This window comes from Ornithodoros turicata, chromosome 5, assembly GCF_037126465.1.
Source record: "Ornithodoros turicata isolate Travis chromosome 5, ASM3712646v1, whole genome shotgun sequence".
Taxonomy (NCBI): Eukaryota; Metazoa; Arthropoda; class Arachnida; order Ixodida; family Argasidae; genus Ornithodoros; species Ornithodoros turicata.
Window position 1 is genome coordinate 18,339,195 of NC_088205.1, and position 18,801 is coordinate 18,357,995.

At 45.6% G+C, this 18,801-nt stretch overlaps 1 protein-coding gene and 1 long non-coding RNA gene across 2 annotated transcripts in view; one reads left to right on the top strand and one right to left on the bottom strand.

The window, feature by feature from the left end:
- Window positions 1–18,801, bottom strand: part of LOC135394156 (potassium voltage-gated channel protein Shaker-like) — a 375,971-nt gene that overhangs the window by 169,247 nt on the left and 187,923 nt on the right. The window lies entirely within an intron of this gene.
- Window positions 1,328–18,801, top strand: part of LOC135395344 (uncharacterized) — a 35,941-nt gene continuing 18,467 nt past the window's right edge. Inside the window, exons 1-2 of the long non-coding RNA XR_010423030.1 lie at window positions 1,328–1,362; window positions 1,982–2,090. This is a non-coding gene — a long non-coding RNA (uncharacterized LOC135395344). The remainder of the gene's footprint in view (window positions 1,363–1,981; window positions 2,091–18,801) is intronic.

An 18,801-nucleotide genomic window follows, 5' to 3' on the forward strand; every position in this document is an offset into this window, starting at 1 on the left:
GAGGGCTGGGTTTCCAACCTCCTTTCGTCGGACTGACAAAGATTGCGCTGAAAAATTCATCGTGCGCTATTCTGTGCGACCTCCGTAGAGTATGATGTTCGGCTATTTTCTCCGATGGGATAGCTCCTGAATATCCCTGTCAATTATCATTAATTTGACTAAATTAGACACGTTCTTCACATTGGCGGGGTTACAAAGTTACCTTTACTAGGCAAATTTCCGACTTAAGCTCGCAAAAATTTACATAATTAAACTTATGTTACACGACATTCATATGAGGAGGTGGCAAAAACCCAGTAAGAACAAATGCCATTGGCCGCATGACTCTAGTTGGTGTAGTTTTTTTATTATAATTCAATGACACATTTTCTGGGATACCCTGTATAAGAATGTGCGACAACCTATTAGAAACTCATCATTAGTTACTCCGAGTTCGACAGTCTTCAGTGTATGGGTCCGAGGCCTCGGTTTCAAGTGACGCGCGCACTGGTACAGGGTCCGTCGAATACGGCGAGTCGTTGTGGTTTATGGTGACGGTCAGGTCATTCTCCTCATCAGAATACACGTCTGAATCAGGCTGAAGTCCCGTGGAGTTCTATTCTGATGCGGAGTCGGTTTCCATGATTGCACGTTGAGCGTAACTTGCTTCCATGCGTCTTCAATGCAATACAACACATCGGAATCACGGCAGACGAATCTCGCGACTGACGTCACGGCGTGGCGCTCCTCGATTCCGATGCCACCGCCTGCTCTCATAGTTTCGGTTTCGCTTTATCGTTTTCGCTGTTTATAAATTATACGCGCACGTTTATAGGAAACGAAGGCTGTTGTCAGCATCTGGGGGGTGGTCTCTGCTGAAATCAACTTTCACTTAATTTTGGGCACAACCGTTGCGGACCCTCCCTTTAAAGCATTACGAGACGACCAGAGGCGGAGGTAGAAGAAGAACAACAACATTCCCAGTGTGCGCAGCAGCAGCGTCAACCAGGGTAAACCCTAACCGAAGCAGACGACACAGCAGTGTCCCTCAAAGTTCCCATGCTGCTTTGCGCCACGCGCATCTTTTAAAATCGTCTATTATGTATGCTGGGCTTTTCTAGAAGAGAACTCGCTTTACAGCTAAGAAAGTACAACCGAAAATAGTTGTAGCGAATATTCACCTGTAAGGAATCCTGTCATGCATCTCCAGCAGGTTGCTGTCGCTCAGAGTCATCTTCCACAGCTTCGAAAACGAGCATCCGCGCATCCGGACGGCAGCTGATGAACAACACCACGATGACGTCACAAGCTACGACACGCGTCGACGTACTGGACCGGAGTTCACCGAGAGAAGGAGATACAGGTTCCGTCTTCGCACGATCGGTGAGGGTGCTTTCCTCTGAGATTCCGCAAAGACGAGAAGGCTTTCGAGGAAGAGGTACTATCAAAGTTTACATGAACGACTCTACGATCCACAGAACAGTAGAAGGCAGTGTTGTGAAGTAAGTACGTTCGCACGTGGTCACCACTGTTTGCGAGGCTTTACAGTGTAGAAGTTTCAAAACGTCGAGTGCTTGTCTTCCAGTAAGCGGGCAGTGGTTATCCCTGCACGTGAGAGTAGTGCCTCTTATGTCGTTTGTTTCCAAATTGGTTAATTGCGGACGGCTAGAACGTCCTAATGCTTATATGTACAAAATCAAGCACTCGTGGACGGAATGTTCCTTATTCATCTAAATATGGAGCAAGGCGTATCCACTTGCACAATGTAAGTCCACTTTTCGCGCCGAAAGAAACTTCGAACTTGCCCACTCACAGTTCCTTCCACGTCAAACACCGCTCGTAGCCAAAGACGAAGCCACACACTAAGCCGCACAACTTGGACGCACGCTTCTCTGAACTCCACCTAACAAAGCCGGCCACAAGGAGAGTTTACAAACAGTATGCCACGCCCAATGAGACAGCTGGCTACTGATCAATAATGTCGTCTGCTATCTCGTCGCAGGCACTGAAGCAGAAGACACAAGAGACAAGGCACTTTGATCCTTCCGGCTGCGAGGAATGGACGGACCGAACGGCAGGCTGCGGCGATTCCAACTGACCCAGTAACCACGGTAGGCATACTAGCCAAAAAATTGGCCCAGTCACGCGCGCGGGCGGGCAGGCGGACCTTCATATTAATTGGGTCGTCAGGTATTCGGCATTCAGTGGGTTGCCCCGACCCCTGGTGGTCGATGCTCGCTTCAGCGACATTCACGTATTCATGACACGACAACGTCACGAGAGTGATTTAAAGCGATGTCGTTCGCCGTTTTGTGTGACACGTGGGATGCTACGCGGCGATGAGAGGCCAGCGTGAACGTCACGGTACGTGGTTTTGTCCAGTGATGGATGACTTGGAGGGTAAAGGACGCTGATTTGAGCGATTTCCTTTCTGCGTGTGTGTTCGCGTGAGGGAGAGGGATTGTGAATGACCTGGTAATGTGTACAGGTGTGACGTTGGCACTTGTGGGTGTGACGCCAAGTTATCCTGCTAAAGAGGTTAGAACAGTAATATATATCCACTTTCGCCAGTTGCATGGTCGATATATGGCCATGGAAGCCCCGAAACATCAGTATCTCACGTGCATAGTCCACATGATAGCGAGTTTTCGTACATCGGAAGGACCCTTCGAAAACGATACGATAAACGAAATTATCAAATCCAAGCTTATCAATTGATGTCACCCGGTTCAAGGACTTCATCGACCCGGTTCATTGGCTTATCATGTTTTTGGAACCGATATCATGAACACATTCCGACACTGAATCTGCGCCACATGAACGTGGTTATAGAGCCACGACGGAAACCTGCATTTTCTGTTTAAGAGTAATCCAAATAGTTAATATAAAACGACCAATATTGATACAGCTCTTGGTCGACTAGTGAATATATCGAACATCATAGGCTAATTAATGAGCACTACTTACACAAAAAAGTAGTATAGTCAGCGTGAGTAGCTTTTCCTGGGTTGTGGCCATGCGAACTTCCGTCAGTTCGATATTTGGTGGGAAGCGAGGAGGAAAAGTTCAGTCAGCTCCGAGTTACCTTCCTTAGTCTTCCTGCTCATGTCAGCCGCACTGTTGTTCCCTTAGTGCCAAAGCCATTAGGCACGTGACACCCCTTTTAAGCTTCCGCTACCTGTTCTTGGGTCCATCTCGCCAGTGTGATCGTAGCATTTTTTTTTTTAGAGAAAAAAATGAGCGAAACGTCTTATTCTCCAAGTAACACACTAGCGATTATTCACATTCAAAGTAGCCGGCGCTCATCAGAGAGTTACTCGCGAGACCGACGTCAAAACGGACTGGCTAATTACCGACATCATTTAAAGAGCGCAGTCTGAAACGTCGTAATGTTCCAGCGTCATATTATCCGGCGCTGAGACGAGGTCGGACGAAAAGTAGGAAAAATGCAATGAAACGTTCGGAGACGATCGAAGTGGAGCCAGAGAGGCGCCTGCCCGTGCACGGCTGCCAAAAACGGGCAGAGGAACAATTCCAAGGTCATTATGCTGGGTCACCGCTCAAGCACGCCTGGCATTTCTCAGTCGCGCACACGTCAGAGTGACAAAACGAAAGCGACACCGGGACTTTGGAATCATTTGTTGTTCTTATGATGTGGTACAGTTATGGTTATTGTACTGGTATGCGTGCTATCGTTCCGTGTCTTTGCAGTGACGCTGAACATTGAATTATTTCATACTTCGTTATAATGCGTTTTGCTAACTCGCACGGCACCTCTAGGAGCACACGTGAAGCATGAAGCTAAAAAAAGACACGTCACGTGCCTTTCCTTCGTTGTGATTGGCCCGAGACCTTTGGACCAAGTCGCACGGTAACCGACACCCACTGACTTCGGTTGGCATTGGTCTGCGGACACCCACCAACCTTGCAGTAGGCATTAATAGAGAGTTTTAGCAGGAGCAGAGGCAATCGCCTTGCGCATTTTTCTTTCTTTTTTTTACATTCAAACTCAACTCAACTCATTTTTTTGTCTTTATCAAATCACCATCATCATCACGCAAGGAAATTCTCCGCATGACCAGGACGTGACTTCGTGCGCAGTGTGGACACGCTACTTCCTTGCGCCCGCAAGGCGACTGCGTAAGCTACAACTAAAACATTTTGATAATTTGTTGCTTGACGTTGCAACGCCAGAGTGGCTTCTCCGTTGTTTAATTTGGGCCTTCTGAGGGGGGCCACTCTAACGTGCAGCGAAATTTCAGCACGACGCATTTAGCGTTCATGGCACAGGGTGTAAGCAACCCGTACCCTGTCACCAAGTTACTGGCGACCGGGTCCGAAACCGAAACTTTGGGATCAGTAGGCAGACGCGCTAGCAGAAACCGAGGCCGGTGTGTGTGTGTGTGTGTTTTGTTCTTTGTTGTCGGTGTGTTGATATGAGACTGATGCTAGCAAACGTACAGCAAACATCATAATCCACTATTTAACTTAGCATTCTGGGCATAGTACAGGCACTTTACTAACCGAAATAAATTCCGACAACGAAGCATTATGACAACGAGCACGGCGTTGTATAATATGAGGAAGCACATACAAAGCGTTATCGTGAAAAGAAGCCTCAGTCTTGGGAACACACGAACGAGAGCGCCATTATTTCTTCGGCGAGCAGGCGAATACTGATGAGCAATTCCATCAGCATTCGGAGCGCCTTTTACGGCGCGCAGCGATGTCGCTTCGCCCAACGCGACCATGACGAACGGTCTTCTTTCTCTTGCGCGGCACTCGCATCAACCAATTCTGACGCTAACATTTGTGAGGCTACGTGAACGTTCGCGCGTTGACGAGAACGTCGTTCTCGTCAACGCTCGCTTCCATGAGAAAAAGAAAAACAGAGAAATGCAGGGCAGCGAAACCTGCGAGTATTAATTTGATTAGACGTCAAACATAGCGTTGAAGTTACCTAATTTGAATGTTCATATGCTGTGTGCAACGTTATTCACAGTGAGCTACGTTCCCACTACAGGGCAAGCGGCCGCAACGGTGACCGTAACGGCTGAACGGTCGCTTAGTGGTCATCTGAGGCCCGCTTTCCTGCGCCATCTACGGCAGTAACAAACTAAACAAAGCAAAGATGAAGGCGGGGGCCCGTGGCGGATGAAAGCAAACGATTGCCTCGTAGCGCGTGCGGAAGTTTCGCTTGTCTCGCCCACGTTGGTATCTCTCGAGTGTACGGCGAACGTCGGTGAGGGCACTCTCGTCCAGTGGCGTAGCCAGACCTCCAAGGTAGGGGGGGCTCGATACGAAAACTCCCCCCCCCCCACTGACCCTGGGTGCGACAACACACATATACTTGTCCACACCCCAAAATGCGGCTGAAAAAAAAAACCAAAGAACGAAAAGAATTTATTTGGACGTTCACAATACGATTACATATATAGGCTGTCATGTCCAATGAGGCGGCGTCACGAGATTGTAAGTACTTTGAAAAGCTCATACTTTGAAAACCATTCACGAGTGCTGCTTATATAGCCGCCATGAACTGCAAGAACTTCCGCGATCGTCACACTGGTCCTCCCCCCCCCCCATATATTATTTTCTCCTCGGATTTGCACGATTTGCGTGGGTCGGGTCGTGGCAGGCAGGGGGGCTCGAGCCCCCCCTAGCCTACACACGTCCTAGCCCTAGACACGTGCACTCATCCACCCGGGATGCTCTGCATATTACGTTACCTTCTTACCTTGTCTTCTTCGCTGTCAAGTTGTTTTTATTCTGTGTACTGTAAATATGCTCCGACATGATCACCGTGAACAAATATACCTCTTATAAAGATGCAAAAGTATTCTAAAGCATTCTGTTCTTCACGAGCTCCCAGCACTTGCAATCCATATGTGATATCCCGCAAAAAATGCGAGCGCATCTGGTTGCTCCACAATCTACATTCAGCGATTACAACACTGTTATGAACATAAACGCTCAGAACGGCTTCAAACTGTAGCAATTACTTTCATGTGAAGACAGAAGTTGAAAGTCCCTTTGGAAAATTTGATTTTGCAACATGCGGGACATGGAGCCAGCGCCCTGAATGCGCTCCGCGTACAGGGGTGGCAAAAAATTCACAGTACGCCTACCGATCAAGTCCGAATTTTTATTTTTCTGCTGTGCATAGTCTAAGGGACTACCTACAACATTATTTCTCCTAACTCACCGATGGCTGCAACATATATTTTTTTCCAGTTCAGTCGAGACATCAAGTGTACCGGATTGTTCGATCTGAGATGGAACTAGCCTTTTGCCAACGCGGATAAGAAAGTGAAAGCTTCTCACGGCGGACACGCCCCTGCATCCCCAAGTGACGTTGCGTGGAGCGTCATCAAGTGCGCACTGGGCATAACTATTATAACTAATAGCGAGAAAATGTCTTGTCAGTATCGCCGTGACCATGGGCATCGTGCAGATGGCATATGGTGCAAGGACAGCATAACGGAGACAGGGGATCAGTATGTGTACCGGGCAGACTTCAAGACTAACTGTGGCGCCATTTGTCTGAAATCTTAGACGGCGAGCCCGTGCTGGTTCATGTGCATGTAGGACACAGCGAATGTCCTCATGTACATATGAACACCAAAATGCGTTTAAAACGCACAAAAAAGGATGTACGTATGAATGTAACAGGCACATACGTGTTCGTGCACGGCAGTGCCAAAAACAAGCAAATGTGTGTACAAAAATCTCAACATAAAATCTACATTGAACAACGTCACTACAGGGGAATATCCATGCTACTCATAAACCCTGTGGTTTCTGTAGAAGAATGCTGAATCCCGTCTATTGGATATGAAGCTCTGACGTGAAAAGCGTGACCACAAAGGATGCTACGGATATTTGCTGACCGTGCGCCGCATCCATCATTTTTGAGGTTCACATGCAAACAATCTCAACAGCATCAAACATACGATAAGATTAACACACTTCAAAAATAAGAAGCTTTCCACTGCAGCTCAAATTCTCAATTTCACTCGCTTAATATTATTTCCTGTTTAAAGCATCCACACGTCATCTACAATAAAGAGTTGGGCTTCGCCTCATAAAGCCTCTGCGTGAGGCAGAGTGTCCTTTACAGGGGCGCCCCTGAATCAACGTTCGAAGTGGCTCGCATTTCGTGGACGCGGAACATACACATATTGCTCCACGGGTTTCGGATGTCAAACAACCATCCACAGAGGACGCGAGGAAATCGGAGATGTGCCCGCCCTGGGTGCCAGTTTCCGTTCGATTGAGCATCGTGCGCGTCAGAGCCATCTGTGATGCAACCATTAGAAATACGCTGGTTCGGAAAATAGGCGGTAGATGGCGGTAGCGCCGCGGATCACATAAGGAGGTTTCAGCTTCCTCCGCACGTATTTCGTCCGTTTTAGGGAAAGAACGTCCTGGGGCGTCCTCATAGGCTCGTGAAATTTGAGGATCCACAGAAGTTACCGTTCATGATGACGCTGGTAGAAAATTATCCGAATATGTTTGAAGGCTCGAAAGATGACTCGTTCAAAGAGCATTTCAATGACGATACCGGAGAAGGAAAATAATGCTCGCCAATTACTTGTGCGATATTATGTTGCAGTAACTCTTTTGTGAACATACTCTTCCCCATATGCAACAGGATTTGAAGCCAGACAGCAAAATGTATGTGACAACAGTTGCATAGCGATATTCAGGGTGTTTGCTCTAACGTGTCCAGAAATTATATTCAAAGCGAGCGATAAAGGAAAAGCAAGTGGTACTTTTCTGCTACTTGAGTAAGAAACAGGTACTGCTTCAATAGTAGCACATGTGTCTTAGTCAAGTAGCTGAAAAGTAGCGCTCGTTTCTCTTTCATCGCTCGCTTTAAATAAAATTTCTGGACACGTTAGAGCAAACACCCTGTATAGATAAGTTAGGCTAACCATAACGTACATAGAAGACAACTATTGTACTGATATTCAAATTTTACATATTATATATACAGGGTGAAAAATTTAAAAGCAAGGATTCGTATACAGTGTGTTTTCTTTTCTTTTCCCTTTCTTTTTATTTTTATTTTCTTATTTTTTATCTGGGCCAGATTTTCTTTCATTTTTTTTTTTTTTTTAGAAACAGCTATGAGAGCATCATAGATACCGCTCTTGCAGTTGAGTTATACGGCCAGGCGGACATCCTCTGGAACGGGAGTATGTAACTACAAGATAAATAATTACCTAAAATTCATTAATTAACTCTTTAATTAAGGGCTTTCTGGCAAAAGTGAGATAGCAGAATGGGAGATAATCCTCGTTGAAAGCCATTCTATTTTTTAGAGAATCCTGAATCGAGCACGTGCGCTGAAATATTCATCGCCGAATTTTGCCATGTAAATGAGCCAAAACCGAAACCGTGCGCCTCAACTGGTATAGCTCAACTGCAAAAATGGTAGCAATGCTCATGCAGCTAAAGAATAAAATAAAAAATAAAAAGAGAAACACAATGCCTCAAGTCTCAGGGCTTTTTTGCCCTTGTTTCCCGCACTTCTCTGCTCAATAAAGTTAAAGTTGTGTATATATATATTGTCGCCATCGCCACTCCTATAATCGTCGTCATCACTCATATTAGACCCCCTAGCTATGGGGCAGCGTTCCACTCCTAGAGTGGAAAACCTCCCCACTCCTCGTCAAAATATAATTTTTGTTGTTGTTGTTGTTATTGTCGCGAGGGACGCGAAGCCACATCGACGTCCCTAGTATTTTTATCGACCGGTTTCCATTATTAATGCGGACAACAGTAGTAAGGAATGTAACGAAAATGTTTTTATTGAGGAATACAGAATTCAAGGAAGTGTCGGAGGCAGTTTTTTTTTTCTTTACCGTGCTTGACAGCTAGACGCTATTGTTTATTTATTGAATATTCTTAAGATAAGTACTTTATTACGAGGGTGGTTCAATAAGTAGCTTTAAATAGTTTATTGACTACCAATGAAACTGAATATTCTTGGAAACAATATGTAATTTTCCTATACGTAGCCCCCTGCGTTTCAACGCAGGCGTGCCATCGTTAGCGAAGTGCCTGTATTCCAGCAGAGAAGTAGTCGAGTCGATTGATTGATTGAAAAAAAAAAAGATAAGGAGTGCGGGTGTGTAGCCACGCATGCACCGCTTGCTCGACGTGTTCATCGGAACCAATCTTCCTGACGCCCAGGATCCTGTTTAAGACCGCTCGAATATGCAATAGTCCGACGACGGGAGGTCAGGCGAATATGGCGGATGTGGAAGACACTTAAATCGTGGATTGTGTATGGTCGAAGCATATGTTACGAATACAAACCGGCGTCGTCATGTTGGAGCAGTACGCTCTTTGCAAACAGTCCACGACGTTTTGTTCTGATGGCGAGCTTCAAAAATGCCGCCAAGAGATCACAATATGCTTGTCCCCTAGGCATTCAACTCTCAACAATTGTACCCTGAGGATAATAAAAAAAGGGGGGTTTGAATAGACTCCGCCGAAACAGTGCGAGGGCTACCAGGTCGTGGCGAGACCAACATATTTGTGCTTCCTCCTGAGAACCCGCTGCATTGATATGCCGTTGTTACAATACAGTGTCTTCACTGCGACTGTGTGACTGTGGATGTCAATGGGTTTCACACCTTCTCTCATAAGGGAACAGGTAACTGACTGTTGCTCCTCACTGTTGCAAACATGAAGTGGGACAGCCATGTCTAATCAGATGTTGCGTGCTTGGACTTGCCACGCGGAGGCGGCAAAACGCAACATACAGAGTAGAGGACATGCACTACACGCAGCAAGAATATTAGGTATGATACAGAGACCGGAATTTTAATTGAAGTTTTCGGGTCATATCTTGAATCCCCCTAATATAGAGCTCTCTGCGATCTCCTTCCGTAAGACGTTTGTGGGACAAACATGAATTAGGATCCTTGGTAGCGAGACTTCGCTACCCTGAGCGTGATGGAGTAGCCGGTCCAATATAGAGTTGGGCCATATTTCTCCTTTTTACACCAACCAATCAACTAGGACTATGAAGAGCGATATAAACTGAGTCAACAGTTTAGACAGACTGAGAAAAGTGGTAACGTGCAGGACGGGTCATGAGGAAGGTGGAGCTTCCGCCAAAACGTTCACTCTATTTGTATCGCTTTTTATAATCCTAGAGTTGCATAGCTATCAGTCACCTTATATAGTCATAAATTACCAGTGCTCTCTTCCTCCAAAGTCTCGCTTAGTCCTATTACATCCCATTCCTCCCCATTTTATTTTTTTCTGCTGTCACCATCATTATCATCTATTTGTGCATGACTTAGCGACTGTCTTAACTCAGGGACGTTATATGTATACAGAGTGCCTCAACTAACATGCACCAAGATTTCAAGGAGAAAAGATAGAGCAGTCCACACAAATGAAACAAGGTGAATGAATGTTGTTAGCGGATCTGTGTGATAGTTGCCAACATGATAGTATCTTTCATTATTTTTTTTCGCCAACATCAACATCGCCAGTATTTGGTTTCTCATTGTGCCTATAATTACTTAATCAGATCAAACTAATTAGCTTTCTCCTAAAATTCAACTGCTATACGTGCCGTGGTGTCAATCGGATAGTTGTAGAGAGCCTTGAAAGACACCCGACCCAAGTATTTTCAACAGCGTCCGCGTCCTACGAGTGCAATGGGCGGGTGACTCGCTATTTACTTTGATTTCTTTCGATGCCCCAAAACGAAAGACACATATAGTTGCGAGCACCTCGTTCGGGTCTTTTCCAAGGTGCTCTAGAACTTTCCAACTAGCACACCGGACTTGAATTTAAAATTTACCTAGTTAGTCTTGTCTAATTAACCAGTTAAAGAAGAAATACTGGCAGCTGCTAACAACATTCAGTTCAAGGTTGAACGTTTTGCTAATCGGGTCAAATCCAAGGGGGACATGGCACGAACTGAGAAAGAAAAAAAAGGGACAATCAAAGGAAAACAAGAAAACAAAGACAAAAAGAAAAAAGAGACAGAGAAACAACAAAAAGAAAAGAGAGACAACCACAAGAGACAACCGCCCGAGGCGCTTGTCTCTTGTGGTTGTCGCTCACCTTTATTTATTTATTTATTTTTCTTCTTCATGTCCCCCTTGAACATTCAGTCTGCATGTGTAAATGTTCAGCCACGAAGCAATATGAAGAGAAGAATAACTGAAATGGAAGCGGAAGTTCACAAGAAGACAATACGTTTGTGATTCATTGGGGAATGTCCAAAGGAGACATTCACGTTCACTTACAGGAGTCGAAAAAGTTTTCAAGTACCAGAGAATTAGACGCTTCCTCTAACTCTCAACCGGAGAATTACCGGCGAATTAGACGCTTCCTCTAACACTAAACCTCTGCCGAGGTTTGGTGAGCCGTAGTATGTAACCGCATAACGCATTGGCCGCTGCTCGGAGACCACGTGTTCCATCGCGCTTATATTAGAACCGCCGTGAGAAAAGGCTCCTTATAATGTCGCAGCCCATGCCGCGCGACCGTACCAGTTGTCAGGGGAGGAACTTCTCCAGTGGTAATGCGCCGCCAATGGTAACGCCAATGGTAACGCCAGCGACTTGGTGGCATGGTACGGGTTGCTTTGACACGTTGTCTTCCGCGTTGCACGCTCAATACGTGTTCTGAGGTTTCGGGGCGCGTTCAAGAACTATCAGGTGTGCGAAATGAATCATCAGACCGACCACTGTAGCGTCATAGTTGTCTCGAGACGTAAAGCCACGTATTATGACTGTCGGTGAAATGCAAGAAGCTAAGCGGGTCTGCCAGACGAAGTTAAGCGAGGTATTGCGGACGAAAAAACATTGGAGAAGGATCGCATAGCGGTAGGATAAGATAACTGTTGGGAAATTATCACTGGAAAGATATCTAGGATAAGAGATTCCGTAACCGGCAGTGGAGATAACTGTGGGATATGTATAATACGAGGACATGGTAATAATAAATCCCGCACGTCGTCGCACAGGATTCCAAAGGGAATGTAACGGCGCGAATACACGTTTCCAATGGAAACCTTAGTGGCGTCCACACACGTCGCGCGAGAAGCACGTCGCCGATGATCCATAGGCGTTAAAAATGACCGCGGTCTCTTACATTATGAACAAGTGAGTGTTTGTCGGTGCCTAACGTCTTCCCGTTTCATTTTTCCCCTTTCTCCTTTATGCTCTCTTCTGTTTGGCCCACTCTACCTCTTTATTGTTTTCTTTCTTTTTTCCTTTTCTATTGTTTCACCCACAAACGCGTTTTTTGGAGTAGCAAGATTGGGTCGGGACAAATATTTCCATATTTTTCTTTAATTTCCAACTCAAATTCCAGAAAAAGAGTCTCAAAGTCTTCCGATCAGTTTAATAAAAATACGCAGTACAAAACGGCGTTTAATCTCGGCGTAACAAGATCGCGGCAGAAACTGCAGCACAGAAACTGTCGTTGAAGTGCGATATAATTTATGAGTTCATTGCGGAGTCGGAACATGCCCGCATTGAGCTCATAAATGCCATCGCATTTCAACGACAATCTGCGCAGCGATTTCTGACGTTATTTAATAATGCCCAGATTATTCACATAACTACTCGAAACACCATTAATGATAACACTCAACTTACGTATAATGGATCTCATCGCGCTTTAATATATTACTGCTGTATGCCGCAGTTAAAGACAAACAGAGGTCATTTTCACCAAGACTTTGTCGTTGGTGATACGCACACAAGACATTAGAGAGTTTTAGCACATCTTACGCTATCACCTTTGCGTACGTAAGGTATAGCGTTGGTGGTTCTGCGCACTGCGCGAAGCTCTCTTTCTGTTATGGGCGTGCGCAGAACCATCAACGCTATCCCATACGTACGCAAAGGCGATAGTACTAAAACTCTCTATTCAGTCGCTGGGTATTGTAGCGGTTTATTCGCCCTGGAACCACAACAGCGTCTTGCAAACAGAGGGCAATATTTACGCATCAGTGCATTACATTGGCTTCGCACAATGGTCGCATTGCCGATAATACGGGAAGGCAAAAAGTTTGCATACGTCATGTTTCTTTTTTTCTCGCTGTCTGGGAAACGGAAATGCTATGCGTACTTCCACTTTGAGGAAAATTGTATATAGGAGACATAGGTCATAGGAGAGAGCACAAGTAACGTTGCGTGTTCATGTTTACGTCCCACGCTTTTGAGTGATACTAAAATTTCCTTCATTGGTTGCACGTGTTGTAAAGGTTTGCGACCGCCGTTTATGACATGGTGATGCTGGTGGTGACAAAAAACACTGCATCGAGTAATGTATTTGTGTCGGGTAGTTTTACACAACAGATAAATGATGACCTCGACACGGGCTGTTTCACCGCTGAGGAGCAGTACCATTGAGATATGTGGATCAAATGTAATGAGCTAAGTACAATTGAGGTGAGTTTTATACAGGAAGTCAGCCCAGCCTGCGAAAATAAAAACGAAAGATTAAGTCGTCTTATATGAATAAGACCGGGAAAGTGTGGAGGACTTCAATGGTACGGTTTGTCGATACGTACTTCAGTTTCGCGTGCGTAGGTAAGTTATGATAGGGCACGGTATGTGAAGGTATAATACCCCTGTCACACGGCAAATTGAATGTCATTCCCAGCGAATGACGTTCGCACTGAATGACTTCGTTCCGTGTCATATTCGCCTGGTGAATGGTTTCGGGGAACTCATGTGCTTTTGCCTCTCGCACCCATTGCGTACCCTCGCAGCAGACAGGTAGCAAAAACAACAACGATATACCGTTTGAGGAAATCAAACACGAATGTAATCCAATATTATATCACGAATTTGATAACTTTTGACACGAAGGAAGGAAGGCTTAACAATGCTTTTCGGAGAACTAACCCAGTTCCCATACGCCATGTTGCAGAGTGTGGTGCAGATAGGGTTCTTGTCCTCACTTGAGGTACTTAGCCAACTAAGCGTTGTCGAAAACGCAACGCTTTCGTAAAATAATCTAATGCTTCGCTGGTTTCAAGAAACATAAATAGAAACGTAACTAATGTACCTGTATAATGTTTCATATGTTCGGCTCTTAATTTATTATGTTCGGCTGTCTTAATTATCGGCAGTTACATCATTTGCGTACGGCATTCTGTTTCTTCGTGTAGCTCGATGCAATACAAGCGAATGACATTTGGTGCGACTGTCATTCGCTGGCAATGCCATTTAGTTTTCCGCACGCACACACACACATAAATGGGATGATGATGTGGTGGGTCATTCACCGCCATTATGGCTGTAGAGGTATAATAGGTGAATGCAGTGGAGCGACAACTACACACCCTACGTGACGCAGCTGTATTTAACAGCACTAATGAAACAGGAAATTTATTGAACTATGTTACATTCTGCTGCTCGTCTTTTCTTGTTCTTCTACTTTTTTGTTTTGTATGTGCGTGTGTGTGTCTCAGTTTTAGAGTGTTGCGCAATCACAAAAGAATTATTTTGTGAGATTGAAAAGAGAATAAAACGCACGGGGAAAATCGAAAACGAAAACTGCTAGTTTTGTTACTGTCGGGTAACAATTCCGGAGAACATAAGTCAATTTAAGTTGGTTACGTTAGAAGGTTTCTATCTCCGGGACACCAAACCACCGGTAACTACTATATAGGTCTGACGGTAACTATCTTTCACGGTCGTCATCAACGCAGTTTTCCCTTATCCTAGAACACACTCTTCAAACAGTAACCCTCGCGATATGTGACCGCTGAGGCATGTTCGGACAATCTACCTGTAAAAACACCTCTTTTTTGTATGTGTGTGCGTTTTCACACTCGCAAATCGATGAAAATTGTATTCTACGTGTCCGACAACAGTCTGGTGCTCCAAAATACCACTCCATATGTTATTACGACTACGTTGGGTGTCGTACAGAATGTAAACATGGTTCAACGCAGAATAGTATAACCCCACAACATCATCTAGAAACAATATCAATGTCGTGGGCGAATACAAACATGCTTCTATGGCGATTTGAACCATAACTCTGATCGTTGACGAGCCCAATTCGAAATAGATTTCACCACGGTTTCAACCTCGTTCAAAGGGCATTCACTGAAATCCCCGTCACGATTTCTGTATGTCAGCCACGCTTTCACACAGTCACACCTGAAAAGAGCCTCTAACGTGGCATAGCCACGGGTGCCGACCACAGTTTGAACATTTCCCGCAAAACCTCCTCACCTGTCGTCGGTCGGATATTCCTCTACATCTGTATGGCGTGCTCTAGCACTGACATGCCCCGATCCAGTACATCCAGGCAAGTAGAACGCCATTGCGACACTGGCTCGCAGCCAAACGTCTCACACGTCCGCGCGTCCATTGACCAACGCTCGCACCCAAGAGTTAACGCATCACATAACAGTGTTCGGGACAAGCGCCGAACAACTGGCCGTCCGACGCACCGTCCGCACGGCGCGGTGCCGCACCAAGAACTGCGCGCAAGAAAGCTTCTCGAGGGGGTCTGAGCCGGCGTTGCTCGGGATACTTCGATCTTTCTCCAAGCAAAAGCGAAATCGTTTCCAACTGAAAAAGGCCACGGCAAAAAGCAGAGAAAGACCTCGCTATAAACACGCACATGAATGGGTATTATGACGTCGCAACTATATTGGTGCCTGGCTCTGCCACGCGACGGACTGTTATATTTTGGACGGGCTGTAAGGTACGGTGCTTTGCTGATAAGGGTATGCACTCTGCGTTGTTTGAACACGGCGAAAATGTCAAGATGGGACATACAAAACACTGGTAAGATTGTGTGTGCATAGTTTCGTTGGATAATGGTATCATATAAATCTAAATATACGAATAAGTTGTTTCAAAGAAAGATTTCGTATCTGCAGTGCCAAAACTGTTAATAATACGGGGCTTTAAGTTGCGATAGAATAATGGCAGAGAAGGACACCGCGGTGGTAGATTAGTAGTCTAATTTCGGTCGACTTGAGGGTGCTCTAACGAGTGCTCAAATCTCGTACGGACCGGCGATTTTACCACTTCTCGCGGACGACGACGCCTTTAGGCAAATTGTAGCGTCTCAGCAAGTTGCTGGCCCCGCCTCCAAGGCGCTAAAACCCGGTTCCTCGTGCTCATTTAGTGGACACTGCCGAAACTGTAGTGGTAAAAGAGCACGCGATATACAAATGAAAGAAAATATCGGTATTTTAAAAAAAATTCGTAATAATTAAACTTAAGCCGCAATTCAAGCTTTTACACACAAACGGCGTGCTTTTGTGCATAATCCTCCTAGATGAATTAGAGAGCAGCGTTTCGCAAATCCAAACTGACGATTCGTGTGCACCCGTTCTTTCTGAACAACGCCAGTGGTAATATGCAAATCAGACGTATCTGGATCCAGTTTTACAGCTCTCACCAAAAACACACAGTGAAAAGTTCGCAGGGAGTTATTCAGAGGTAGCTAAGAAGCAGTAGCTATGGAAATGCAGCTAACACGTGTTAGCCTATTTATGAGCCGCACAAAGACGTTAGTGTTAATCGCAATTTTATCTAAGGCGTAAAACTCCGCGTATTGAAACGCAAATACACCTAGTGGTTTCTTTCATATACTCACAAAGCGCGTTCTAATCGGATTGAACAGTACATTAAGAATTTGTTGTTCCTTGCGATCAAGCTGAGGCAGGACTGAAACCACCCTCGCCGCTTCAGTCGCCTTCGCGGTGCCTTCATTAACCCTATGTACGCGTCGCTGAATGTCCGCTGCTTCCATCTCAGTTTCAATAATAGCTTGACGGAATTTTTGTGATAGTTTTCAGCGCTCGTTTTATGTCCAAGTGCAGGGAATACTTTCGATTCGCGAATGCTTTTGTTCTCGGCTCATCACCGCTGCTTCCTTAAGCGTCTCCTCCATCAAGTCTTCTAATCCCTTCTCGCAACTGTAACGGTCACGAGGTTAGGTTCCAGTGGGTACCCAGCCACTGCGGTATCCCTGGTAATGAAAAGGCTGACTGTCTCGGTACAGAGGCACACAGTATGCGCGGATGTCGTGCTATTCCATTCACAGCGCATGACGCCCGCCGGCTACTACGCAGCGTCACGTACGACGTTTCTCGTCGACTGTGGTTTGCGGACAGTAGCCGTAACCTGAATGTTCTACGACAGATGGACCCCAATCTAAGATTTTTCATGCCTGGCGGCGTACGCCGAGCTGCTGAGACTCTTATTCACCGTCTTCGAGCTGGCGTCCCGTTCTGCAGTTCTCTGCTGCACAGGATGGGTCTGGTTGAATCTCCGTTGTGCCCCGAGTGTGACGTTGTGGACGACAGCGGTCACGTCTTGCTGGAGTGCCGGCACTTCAGATCAGAGAGACAGTCACTCCTTGCCGGCATTTTACGCATGACGAATGGCCCAGTGGAGCTGACACATTTATTGGGTCCTTGGGATACTCCGCGAAATCAACGGAAGGCAGTCCGTCTGCTGCTGATAGCCTTCTTGAGTGAGACTGGTCTCACTACCGTAATGTGAAGACTAAGTGCGAACTACATTTTAGTGTGAACTGCTGCCACCGTATTTTGTAGATCTGCAGTGTGCTATATTGTTTTCCCGTTCTATTGATTGAGTGCCTGTGAGTATGTAAGGGATCCCGCTGTGATTTGTTTTGATTGCTGTATTTTGAATCATAGTGTGTAATAGCTATACAGCTCTTGCAATGGAGCAGGTAGCACCCATGGTGGGTTGCCGAAAGCTCTAAGGTTGACTTTATTCTACTAATTTACTAACTAACTAACTAACTAACTTGGAATATGTAATGTGCGCACGTCAGGTGCGATTTCCTTCAGTAACGCTGCCAGGGCGGTTCGTGGGTTGCACTTCCTTTGTTCTTCCATTATCTTACAGTGCTCTGTTGACACCGCTTTCAGCTCCTGTTCTCTCTTTTCTCAATGTTTGCTTGTCCAGGCTATGTTAGACTTATTTGCACAAGCTTTCGTTTTTCCACACACCTTCATTCAGTTTCCTGTAAGATGTTCGCTTAGCGTTTTCGTTTGCACTGTTGGCTTGGTAGGAGGAGTTGCTTTCGCGAGTGATATGCAGCCCATGGATCGGAACCGAAACTGAACCCGAACCGAAAACCGCTAAAAACCGGTCTTTTTCGCTGAACCGGAACTGAACAAGAACCAAAACATTTTTTTTTCTCGCGTTGAACCGAAACGGAACAAATAAAATAATAAATTTAGGCGGTTACCGGTTGCCGAAGCGGTTCAGACGTAATGTGCGTTGTGAGAGATTGGAACTGCGATTTACACAGCAGACTGGCGGCGTTGCCAAACATATTGGAAACCGAAACTGACCAAAACAGAACTGCATCCAAAGTGCGCGAGGTATTTGCTCCTAGCAGCTATTGCGTTAGTTTTGAGGTAGTCCTTTTGGCAGTTGTAGGCTTCCTTGTGCGCGATTTTTGTCGTCCAGCAACCTAAAGTTTTCATTTTAGGCTATGAAACTAACGGCCAGTCCCTCAGCACGATGTAACGGAGTTTATACGATGAGTGAACATAGGGAGTGCAGTATGTGCAGTACCGTAGCGTTGCATCTGAAATATAGATCTAACACGCAGTGTTGTTGTGAACCGCTGCTGTATTGGCAACAACACCAAAAGCACGCTTGTGTTTGAGAACTGTAAGGATGTGCTTGCTTTTAACCCATGGCAATCTGCTCAAAATTCACTTTCCTGAACCGGTTCGAACCGATATTTTTCACTGCTGCGGAGCCGATCCCGAACCGAACCGAAAAAGATAACGGTTCCAATCCCTGATGCAGC